Source organism: Protopterus annectens, chromosome 4.part0, assembly GCF_019279795.1.
Source record: "Protopterus annectens isolate FY-2018-M chromosome 4.part0, PAN1.0, whole genome shotgun sequence".
In the NCBI taxonomy this organism is placed as follows: domain Eukaryota; kingdom Metazoa; phylum Chordata; order Ceratodontiformes; family Protopteridae; genus Protopterus; species Protopterus annectens.
The window spans coordinates 1,690,154,140-1,690,167,627 of record NC_056733.1 but is presented as its reverse complement, the minus strand read 5'-3'; positions in this window follow the sequence as shown (position 1 = coordinate 1,690,167,627).

Sequence of the window (13,488 nt, the reverse complement as noted above, 5' to 3'; positions counted from 1 at the left end):
GTCTTTTATATGGCCCACTCATACCTCTCAAGTGTACCTCATTATGAGGAACGTACCTCATTTGGGGTCTTAAAAAGTTCATGTTGTTCAAGTTCCTCAAAGTTCCCACATTGAAGGGTCTGTTATACATTCAGTGTTAGGAATTGTTTAAATGAAATCCATGGTAAATGAGAAATTAATCATATTATTATCTTAATTAGTTCTCTTCTTATAAAACCAACACATTTTAACAATCCTATGACCTTCCTCTCCTACCTCCTTTTTGTTGTTCTTGTTTTTATGTGTTTATTCCACATTTCATTTGTTCCACATTATGAAGAACATTATATCTCTCATTTGGATATGGAGGCCCACTTATAATACTATCTCAAATGCCTGACTTTCATGCAGTTGCTAAATACTAGCTGCCATATAACAGAACATTAAACCTTCCAAGCTTCTTCCAGATGGGCTTTCACAATAATTTTGTAGTTTCCTAAAGATCACAGGCTTTAAATAACACACAACTGTGTTAAATCTTATTATACAGCTGTGCCACTTGAGTTATAAAATGTTTCCAGGAGTTGGGTTAGGAGGCTGAAACAAAGGAGTCATTCAGTACCACTCTAAGTAGTCATTCAGTACCACTCTAAGTAGTCATTCAGTACCACTCTAAGTAGTCATTCAGTACCACTCTAAGTAGTCATTCAGTACCACTCTAAGTAGTCATTCAGTACCTACCAAGGCCTCAGGCAACTCTTGGATGCAGCCTGTCAGTTTTGTGACACATTTCTCCAGACACCTTGACTTCTTTCACTTTCCTTTTATGAATGCTACATCATTCGTCTTTCATTTTGTCCTAGGTTGCTTTATCCTTATCACATCGTACCATTAAATATAGATGGAATGGGATTGTGTACGCAAAAGCAAAGAATGACAGACAGAGAGAGAGATGTAAAATATAGCAGAGGAATAAACAGTTATGATTTGGACCATGGCTGAGTAACTTTATTCGCCAATGCAAGTAGGCTGGTTAGGAAGACCTTGGAACTGCAAGCAATCATGAAGGTGAGGAAGATGGACATTGCTGATATCAGAGAAACATGGGATGATGATGGAAGGTGATGGGACAGAAAGGGTCCTTGGAATAGGTAGTTCAAGAATGATAGAGAAGGAAGAGTTGAGGACTGACAAGAAAGTTTCAGAAAAGGAAGTCATCAGACATGAGATCAGATCAGCAGTAGAACAGCAAATCAGAAATGGGGCAAGAATGTAGACAAAGTAAAATGTGTGGCTAATTACTCTGAAAGGGTGAGACTGCATATGGATCAATACATTTTAACATCTAACAGGCTGAAGAGAGAATTATGAGAAACTGGAAGTGAGAATAAAAAACTGGGGTAGGGGGAAATATGTGCAGCACTCATGGTGTGCTTGAATCTGCCAGAAGCAGACTCAGAGATTTTGAAGTCGTATCACAAAGACAGACCAGGAGTGGGTTATGGTCATGCACCATGAGTGGTCCAGCCAAGTGGTGCATAATTGGACCAGAAAGGACTGAATTCTGGATGTGCTCCTAATCATTGCATTGAGTGTCATGGCTGTCCAAGTTAAGGAACTATTATCTAACAATATTATGGGTTTTTAGAATAAAGGATTATGCTGTGCCTGAGGAGCTGGTCAAAGAACAGTTAGGGGACTGGAAGTAAATGGATGGAGTAAAAAACAATGAGAATATGTCAAAAAAGAAGTAGCTGTCACTATGGACACTGATTTAAATTTGAGACAAAAGGGTAAAGAGTTGAAAATCAGTGTAGTAACAAAAGAATGCAAGGCAAGCAATCAGGACAAACAAGATAGTGTACATGAGGTGGAACAACGAAGAGAAGAAATGCACATTACAAGGATGATAGCAAAACAGCAAAAAAATGGTAAGGGCAGCAAATTCTAAATAGAATGGGAGTTAGAATAAGTGATTAAGGATGAAGAAAGGACCTTTTTGGGTGCACAGTAAAAAAAAAAAAAAGATGACAAGTAAATATGGATTACTAGGTTTGGTACCGAATGACTACTGTGTTTCAGCCTTCACAACGGAAATCAAATGGATGCTGCCACCGTGGGATTGTGCCAGGGCAGAATGTAGAGAAAATTGGACAGACAGAAATACAAAAAAGGAGAAGTTTAAGTGGAAACTGACTATCCTTAGAGTGGACAATCCACAAGAGCCAGATGGACTGCAACCTACAGTTCTCAGATATCAGGCCAGTGTGTGTTATAAAACGCCAGGAAGGAGATCATAGAGTTATTACTACCTAGTACAGATTATGTATTATGTCCCTGCACAAATGTTGAGTAGTAGACATAAAGACACTCAGATCAGGAGAGGGCTCTACCCATGGTGTGTCTGGCCACTGGCATGCCGACCTCTGAGGTAATCATCTTGCTCATTGAAGCTGTCAGCAACCAAAGGGAACTGTGCTGCTGGAGAAGAGGTCACTCCATAGGTGAATGTGTCAGCATCTTCCTGCCATTGGTAGGCATCCTATGTCTGGGGGAGTGGATTGCTTAGGCACAGGAGTTGCATCCAAGGAAGCAGCAAGGATGTAGACATTGCATTGCTTGACTCTACCACTGACACTGGAACCTCTGACTATGCTGGGATTTTGCAGCCACCACCATCATCATCATCATCATCATCATCATCATCAGAGAAAGAAAGTTCTCCAACATATGTCAGGCCTATATCATCCAGAGGACCATAATAATGCATCACTTTTAGAACCATCAAAAAATTACCAAGTCTAAGGATACCAACATATTCATCCCAATGAAACTACTCCCTACTATAGAAAACTAATGTTCAACTTAACAACTAGAACCAAACAGCTGTCGGAGAGTAAAGTGTCTCTCTGAAGTAACAGACCAAAGGTCAACAACAAAAACGTGTAGCAACAAGAGAGAATATATCATGCCTACTTAGGAGCTAGAAAACTTTAATACAGTAAGCACATTCATGTCCTTCCTGGACACTTCATCAGACATATTAAAACCAACCATATCAATCAAGTTTAACTATCTGCATCACAAAATAATTAACGAATCACTGACAACATCTTAAATTTTAAAAGCACAGAGCTGTCACTAAACTCACAAGATGTATATACAATACTATATTATAGTGAAACATCATACAGCTTCTGCTCATACTTCAAGAAGACAATACATAAGAAATAAAAATACAAATATTCATAAAATGTGCATATAAGCCTACACCATATGAACTTTAAATACTGCTGCATATGCATGTATATAAAAAGCATGCATTGATTCATTATGTGTAATTTATGTAATGAACACCAGATCTCACTGATGTACTTAACTGTTTCACTGTAATATAGAAACAGCACATTCTCAATTAAAAATGTCTTCAAGGTATATCCCAATGTTTCACTATATACATATGAATAATATAAAATATATAAATGTATCAAACATCAGTCCCTCTGTATGTTAAAAAACTGGTAGGTTGGAAAAAAAGGAAAATGGAATAAAATAAAGCAATGCTGATCAATGTTTGAAGGGTCTGCTAATTAAAAATGGTTTGAGATTCACCCTATCATTTAATCCCCAATTTCTGTCAGCCTGTAATCTCATGATCCATCTCATCTCACGTCTCCATGTAGTTCTTTATATTACCTAGTCTCATACTTTTATTATTGAACTCTATGGCTAAAAAATTGAATTTATGCATTACACTATGGCTCAAAATGTGCCTTGTTAGAGCATTGCTCTCGTCTTCCCTCTTAATGGCATATAAATGTCCTCTGACTCGTTCTCTAAGGGATCCGGTTAGTCTTACCTATATAAAATGCTGGAGATTTAGTACACATTGCCAACTAAACCAATTCCATAGAGCTGAAATCAGCATAATGTTTCAATTCATATTTCCTTTATGTACTTGGGTGTATAAAACTATTCTCATTAGTCATATGTTGACAATAGTTGCACCTTCTATACCCATAAGTACCCATCCTATCAGACTGTACTTTATTGTTTACTTGATTTTCATAACAGAGAAGTCTTTTCAATGATTTATTATTTTTGTATGAATAACTAGGTCTATTACCAACTACATTCATAATTTTTCCATCACTCTTTAAAATCTCCCAGTTCCTATTAATGATCCGTCGAATATCACTATTGTTTGTGGAGAATGGTATCTCCAAACTGCATTTATTCACTTTGACTCTAGGTGTTGTCATTTCAATTCCCATATAATTGCTTCTATCTCTGAAGTAAGGTTTACCTCTATTATTTCTATATATCACCTGATGATCAAATAATACCTTTCTACATTCATCTTCTTTTTAATCCTTTGCACAAACTCATCCAAGACCACTAATAGCTAAGTCTCATTTAGCATCAACAGTATTCAACTTAGATATTCTAAGGGCTTGTCCCTGCATCAAATTCCAATATATATGTTTCAGATGCATACTATTCCTATTGTTTCGGATGCATACTATTCCTATAAAGTAAATGATTCCTTCTACAGGTGTTTCTATATAAATCTGTCTGTAGGATCCCACCTTCTTTATAAATCCATACATCCAGGAACTCTATCTCTTGTATAGACCATTTGTCCTTTAATTCCAAAAATGTAGTAGTTGTATTAATATAATCTATAAATTCTGCCAGTTTAGATTCTGTACCATTCAATACCAGAAAGACATTGTCCACTAACCTCATATAATATGGGATGTAACTAGAAAACTCATCATTATTTAATATATATTGATGTTCCCAGTGTGCCTTAACCATGTTTGTGTAAGAATTTTTACATGGAGTGCCCATGGTGACACTTTTCTTTTGCAGGTAGTAAAGGGTGGATAACTGAAGCTATGTCCATTTATTTGGAAAAACAGCTGAGAGGCTTTGTGGATGATATTCCAACTGTAATTAAAGGCATGCAGCACTTTTTAGAGACCTTATCAGATTATGCCATTTCTGATAGTTATTGTGATGCTTCCATTCTAGTTACACTAGATGTAACATCACTTTTTACTGTGATACCGAATGAGATTGGAATTGATTATATCAGGGAGCTTCTTAGACAGAAGGGGGAATTGAATGAGAAGATCTTTATGATATGCCTATTACTTGATTTGGTGTTAAGTAATAATGTATTCCTTTTTAATGATAAGTACTACGTGCAGAAGAAAGGCATCACCATAGCCACTGCATGTGCAAATTCTTATGCAAACTTGGTAATGGCTCACTGGAAACAGCAATATATATTAAATAATGATGAGTTTTCTAGGTACATCCCATATTATATGAGGTTTGTGGATGATGTCTTTGTGGTATGGAATGGTACAGAATCTAAACTGGTAGAATTTATAGATTATATTAATACAAATACTAAGTTTTTGGAATTAAAGGGCAAATGGTCTATACAAGAGATAGAGTTCTTCGATGTATGGATTTATAAAGAAGGTGGGATCTTACAGACAAATTTATATAGAAAAGTCTGTAGAAGGAATAATTTACTTTATCAGAATAGTGTGCGTCCAAAACACATATATAGGAATTTGATATAGGGACAAGCTCTTAAAATATCTAGGTTGACTAGTGTTGATGCTAGATGCGACTTAGCTATTAGTGGTCTTATGGATGAGTTTGTACAAAGGTGTTATAAAGAAGATGAATGTAGAAAGGTATTCTTTGATCATCAGGTGATAGAAATAACTGAGGTAAACCTTACTTCAGTGATAGAAGCAATTGTATGGGAATTGAAATGACAACACCTAGACTCAAAGTGAATAAATGCAGATTGGCGATACCATTCTCCACAAACAATAATGATATTCCATGGATCATTAATGGGAACTGGGAGATTTTAAAGGGTGATGGAACAATTATGAATGTAGTGGGTAATAGACCTAGTTATTCATACAAAAACAATAAATCATTGAAAAGACTTCTCTGTTATGAAAATCATTACACAATAGAGTACAGTCTGATAGGATGGGTACTTATAGGTGTAGAAGGTGCAACTATTGTCAACATATGGCTAACAGGAATAGTTTTATACACCCAAGTACAAAAAGGAAATATGAATTTAAACATTATGCTGATTGTAGCTCTAGAGACTTGGTTTATTTGGCAATGCGCACTAAATGTTCAGCATTTTATATAGGCAAGACAAACCGCACCCTTAGATGATGGGTAAGAGAACGTTTATATGCCATTAACAGGGGAGATGAGAACAATGCTCTAACAAGGCATGTGTTGAGCCATGGTCTAACACATACATTCAAATTTTTAGCCATAGAGTTAATTAATAAAAGTTTGAGACTAGGTAATATAAAGAGCTACATGGAGACACATGAGATGAGATAGCTCATGAGATTACAGGCTGACAGAAATTGTAGATTAAATGACAGGGTGAGTCTAAAACCATTTTTAATAAGCCGACCCTTCAGACATCGATCAGCATTGCTTTATTTTATTTCATTTTCCTTTTTTTTTCTCTGCCTATCAGTTTTATAATATACAGAGGGGCTGATTTTTGATACATTTATATATTTTATATTGTTCATATGTATATTGTGAAACACTGGAATATACCGTGAAGACATTTTTTAATAGGGAAAGTGTTTCTAATTTACACTATAAGAGTTAAATGCATCTATGACATCTGGTGGTCATTACATGAATTACACATAATGAATCAATGCATGCTTTTTATATACATGCATATGCAGCAGTATTTAAAGTTTTATTTGGGGTATGCTTATATCCACATTTTTATGTATTATTTCTTATATATTTTCTTCATGAAGTATGAGCAGAAGTTTTATGATGTTTCACTATAATATAGTATTTTATATACATCTTGTGAGTTTAGCGACAGCTCTGTGCTTTTAAAATTTAAGATGTTGTTAGTGATTGGTTAATTGTTTTGTGATGCATACATTTAAACATGATTGATATTGTTGGTTTTAATATGTTTGATGAAGTGTCCAGGAAGGACATGAAAGTGCTTACTTTATTAAAATTTTCTAGCTCCTAAGTAGCCGTGGTGTGTTCTCTCTGTGTTGCTACACATTAATGTTCAACTTACTTTGGAAAAGAGTCCTTCAGACTCTCTGTTCCAGTACTCCTGTAAAATGAAGAATAAATGCTTGATTCTATGATGCTGAGGCAAACACGTTCCAGACCCTTCTTTTGGACTTGTGAATAGTTCTGATTTTGGCCACCAGAAGCACTGATGATCTCTATAAAATCTTGCCTGACACATATATGGAAGGCACAGTAAGATCTTTTATTAGGAGCGTCTGCCAGACGTGCTCTCAAATGGCCTCTTGCAAGAAGTCATTCTTTGCCTGAGATAATTCTCTTTTACTGGGATTCTTACTTTTAGGCATGACAACCTGGAAATATTTGTATTCTCTCAGCCTTCCTGTGTGACCTTGAGCAAGTCACTTAACCAAACATTGCTCCCAGGTTGCCACTGAAAAGGGACTATGTTTTTGATGCGTCTACCTCATCAATAAATATCATTATTAATGTTATTATTATAAAAGAAATATACATGTAAACTCTTGGATGGTAACATATGTTATATTCCTATGTAGCTACACATGCAAGTCTCCTCTATTGGTGAGACCGCTGTTCTGTTGCAAAAAATGTTGAGGACTACTCACTTGTATGGCTGATGTGCATGTGGAAATGTTATGCATCATGTTTCTCTTTACATTGTACTGATTTGAGACAGGGGTATTAAAGTACCCCAGCAGGAAACCGGGTTGTATATGGGACAGTTCATGTTGCTTTATGTATATAGACCAAATAAGCAAGCATACTGTTTCTGTGTACACACCAAAGGATTGTAACTGTTGCCATAAGTGTCTTGTTACTGTCCCTGACTGTGGACATGCCACAAGCCCAGTACAGAATCTGAGTGCAAGTATTCAGCAAACTCTCTGCCAATGACATACCCAACTTCTATGAAGTACAATATATGTGATTCTATATGATAATAATCCATTATAGGACAAATGAGAATATGCAATTGCAGCCATATTCAGAAATGGGTCTACAAAAGGAAGTCATGCAAGATGTGAATGCAGTAATTTATTACTGACCAAAGATGCCCTGCTATGTAGGTAGGTGTATAGTTCATTCTCTCTACAACAAAAAAAGCAAGACATGTCAGACAGTAACATAGTTAGGGTGGGGATAAAGGTGCATTCAGTCCGGGTGCTATGTTATCGAGGGTGCAAGTCACAGATGTAAAACTAAGATATCTCTTTTTTTTTCCTTTTAGGGAATGGCAACGTGTATGTCCTAAATGGACATCCAAAATCCTCATGCCTGTTTTCCCACCCCCCCCCCCTCCTTACATCATCTTGCTTTATTTCCATTCCCAAATGACCTGTTATTTACTGCATAAGTAGAGGGAGCTGTGCTGCCATGCAATAACTGCAGTTTGTTTAGTTATATATTTGTTGCCCACTGCAAGCTGAGGAATAGTGTGTATTGGGAATGGAAAGGGCTTGCTGTGGGCACATTTGGTGTGTGTGAAGAGGGCCTAAGTGGAGAAAAAAACAATGGGTCTCTCTGAAGTAAGTAGGGTTACTTACTATTATTATTGGACATACTATTTTAGGAGATATTGGGGGAGTGGTTTAATTTTTGTGCTTGTGCATACTAGGACAGACTACTAAAGGAGTCATTAGGGGGAAAACTTCATTTTGGTGCTTGTACGTAGTTGGACAGACTATTGAAGGGGTCATTAGAGAAATGATTAATTCTGATGTCAGTTATGTGCTTGTGCAGGCATGGAAAAACTACTTAAGGTTGGTGAGGGAAATATTTCATTTTGGTGCTTGTGTGTACTTAGACAGACTACTGAAGTGGACGCTTGGGGACATGTTTCATTTTTGTGCTTCTACATACTTGGACAGACTACTGAAGGGGTTGCTTAGTGAAATGTTTCATTTTTGTGTGCATGCATCCATACATAGACAGACTACTGAAGGGGTTGCTTAGTGAAATGTTTCATTTTTGTGTACATGCATCCATACATAGACAGACTACTGAAGGGGTTGCTTAGTGAAATGTTTCATTTTTGTGTGTGTGCATCCATACATAGACAGATTACTGAAGGGGTTGTTGGGGGAAGTCTTTTCATTTCGATATCACTGATGTGCTTGCACTGACGTTAACAGACTACTGAAGGGCTCATTGGGGAAGTGTTTCATTTTGGTGCTTGTGCATACATACTTAGATGGACAACTGAAGGGGTCACTTGGGGAAAAGTTTCATTTTTGTGATTCCACATACATACTTGGACAGACTACTGAAGGGGTCACTTGGGGAAATGTTTCATTTTGTAGTCAGTTAAGTGCTTGTGCATATTTGGCCATACTACTGAAGGGGTCACTTGGGAAATGTTTCATTTTGGTGTCAGTGAAGTATCTGTGCATACACGGACAAACTACTGAAGGGATCTAGGACATTTACAGAAAGAAAGCAAATAATTCAGCCTAAAATGCTTAATAGGCAGCACCACAGCAAAACCAAGCCTAATTTTAATGTATAGTATCCTTAATTTCAAAATAAGGATATAGTAAGTCCTTCCACTTTGACTCATAGAAGATTAAACATCTTGATGATCAGGCTCACTGAAATGTAAGTGTTTCTGTCAGGAGGTCAGGCTCCCTGCCTCTCCAGTGTGAAGCTAAGCCACCCACACCCTCCAAATTTATACTGTTAGCCTCTTTTTGGTCATTGAAAAAAGTAACATATGTCACTATCTCTCATGAAAGCAGTGTCAAGGGGCATACCTATCAACCTCTTAGCACAAGAAATCTGGACAAAACCTAAAATAATGGGGTCAAAGGCCCCAAAATATGGACAAGTTTTAAACGTTGCTCTTGTAAAGTTAAACTTTGTTGCTAGAATAACAGGATTTGCATAATGTGCATTTTCTGATAGAAATGAAGTCTGAAACAAAAATGTATGTCATTATTAAAGCTGTTCACTTATCACTTGTGGCATCATTCTAGGTGAAGGTAGGATACTGCTCAGGTCAGGGTTTGCCAGAAAAACACAAATTTTATTGAGTTGAAAATCTAGACATTCTGAAAAAAAATTGGACAGTTGAGAAGTGTGGTCAGGGGCCATGGCTAAATATTCAGAATATATATTGCTTAATTGTCTGAAATCCATTTTCTTGCCTAAGTGAACTAAGATGAAAAAATCAATCTAAAATAGCTTTGTCTGATCAAAAATGAGGCCTGACTATATTCATATTCTTAATGGGCTTCCTGAGGTCTCCATTAGAGCATCTTGAAACAATTATGGAAGGCACAGTAAGATCTTTTATTAGGAGCGTTGCAAAATGTGCTGCCCAAAGAAGTCATTCTTTGCCTGAGATAATTCTCTTTACTGGGATTCTTACTAGGCATGACAACCTGGAAATATTTGTATTCTCTCAGCCTTCCTGTGTGACCTTGAGCAAGTCACTTAACCAAACATTTGCCCAGCTGAAAAGTTTTGATGTGTCTACCTCATCAATAAATATCATTATTATTGTTATTATTATAAAAGCAGTATACATATAATCAATGGATTTGAGATTTAGGTAATTATTACCGCTGTTCTGTTGCAAAAAATGTGACTACACTTGTATAATGTTATGTCAGACACTTATTTTATTGATGACTGGCATGCAAATTGGATATATACCTATCACTGTTTGTTTTGTGCAGTAACAAAGGAATTGTGTGTGTGTGTGTGTGTGTGTGTGTGTGTGTGTGTGTGTGTGTGCAAGTATTCAGTCTGCCAATAGACATACCCAACTTCTATGAAGTGGACCATTATAAGCCAAATAGCCATATTCAGAAATGGGTCTACAAGGAAGTCATGCAAGATGTGAATGCAGTAATTTATTATCTGGACCAAAGATGCCCTGCTAAGGTAGGTGTATAGTTCATTCTCTCTACAACAAAAAAGCAAGACATGTCAGACAGTAACATTAGGTGGGGTGGGGATAAGGGCATTCTCCGGGTGCTATGTTATTGAGGTCCTAAAGGTTAGAATCAAGCCGCGTGCTTTATGCATATGAGGAAAATGTAGCATGACTCATACTGTCAGAAGCAATTTAATATAAGGGACTTTTTTTTCATTTTTTTTTTTTTTTTTTTTTTCTTTTACAATTTATGTTTTCTTTTGTTGCTTACATACTTACTTACACTTTGTGTTTATCTGTATTTGTTATGTTGGGTTATTTTATAACTGAAATGAAACATTCAGAGGTATGGCCTATGTTGTCCAGTAGAGCACACCCTTGTTGTCAAACAATAAACGCTCTCTGAGTCTAGTATCTTAACCTTATGTTACTGGGACATACCATTAGCAGACAGTAGACCACACATCACTGTGTAAATGATCCCGTGTTCCCTGATCTAGCAGTAACTATTAAAGCATTATAATACAAGAAGCTAGCAATATGATGTAAACTTCAGGCATAAATGGTGTTGCAATACACAACTAAACTTTACATACATATATAAAATCTATTGAAAGGTTAATATTTATATTTTAGCTGCTTCTCTCTTGAGCCATGATTTTTCTGTCTGTGCAACAGCCACAGTCAGTTCATGTTTTTCTGTGTAACAGCTCATATTTACCAAGTTATTAATATATAATTTGATATGCTGCTGTTGGCATTTGAGCCGCACCTGCAAAGAGCACAATCTGAGGGTACCTCCCCTGTGGGAGCATCACCAGTGAGCACTCTCCCCCCAAGATGGGTACACCCATCCCTACCTCTTGCTCCATCAGTCCCCTGAGCTGCTAATCAAAAACAGGCTGGCTGGCTGTAGTTAGGGATTTATCCTTCTATGCCACTGGAGTGGACTACCAATTTATGTTAATATATGCTACTGAATCTGCTTTGGCTATGCCAGTGGTATAGTACAAGTCCTTACTGTGCCATAAGCCCCAGCTATCTCCTGGCATCACACAATCTGCCTCACACCTGCCTTGCCTACTGGTACAATGGGGGGACAACCTGGGAGCATTGTTAGTATTGTTTGGTTATTGCTCACCACAGGGGAGTGATTCTGTTCCTTCTGTTGACAGCAGGTGATTACAATGTGTCACTTGGTGGGAGTTGCAGAAGTTGTTGGAAAGTAGGTGGCCGATAAGATTGAAGCTCACTTTGGTCACCTGCAGAGGCTTTTCATGTGACATATAGACTCACACCACTGCTTGACAATGCCATCAACTACACCTCTGTTAGGGACCAGTGGGGAGGCCAGTCTTGGTGATGATTGAACACTCTCTCTCTCTCAGTCTATCCCAGGCAACATGGTGTCAGAAGTGGGATACCCTTCCCACCCTATTCCCAATCCCAGCATTGCCCTTCTTTATATGTCACCTTCTACCCCTATTTGGTGTTCAGTCCTCCACATAACCAACTGTCCTGCCATTGTTTGACTGTATGAAAATATATCAACTGCCAAACCACTGCTTTGACTCTTAACCCCCCCCCCCCTGCTGGTCTTTGTCTTAAGTTTATGTTTATTTGTGTGCCCCTGCTTCCACACCTCTACCACCCATCCATCCCCTATACTACTGTTATATCTCTCGCATCTAACTTTCTGAAGAAGGACACTTATTTATTTATTTTATTTTACGTTTGTTTACCAGGAGTGTCTGACTGGGCTAGTAGCCCATTTTCAGCAGAGACCCAGAGAGAAAATCTCCAAAACACAATATTATTAATATGAGATACATTAGAATACGTAAGGTTAGCATGCATTTACAATGCAGGTATTATACAGGATTCACTAAATCAGGTTATTTCTATGCATAGGACAACATAGATAGAGGTTCATAGAGGTTAATAGATTATTACTAGGCTAACTACCCTTACAAGCCATTTCTGAGTCTAGCCAATTATCCCTTGTGAGACTCAAACCCTGCACCTTGTGTTTGTAAGGCAAACACCTTAACCATTAGGCGACCCTCCCAACAGAAGAAAAAAGATAGAGATTGATAGGGTCAAATGCAGAGAAAGTAATTTAGGTACCATGGTGGGAGTTAGGTACATGTTGCTTATAAGTATTGAGAGAGGGCCAGTACTGACTGTTAGGATAAATGAATTTGTCCTGAAAAAGTGTACATTTCATCTCCTTCCCCATTGACACCTTTCATTTCCTATAGTTCATAACTGTTTACTAGTATACTACCACAAGGGCCTTTTTAAGCCTAGCCATGAATCCCAAATCTCTGACAAGTTCTGGTACCCTTGATAAGTGTAAACAGGACCTTGGGAGATTAACAATTTACAAGCAGGGACCTGGGAGATGAATCACTTACAGTATGCTTACATACATTAGAGACATAGGTGCCAAACCAGGGATGAATTTCCTGTTCTCCATCCAATTGTCCATGCTAAACTCAAATTGTTTTAGGGAGGAAATCTGCTTC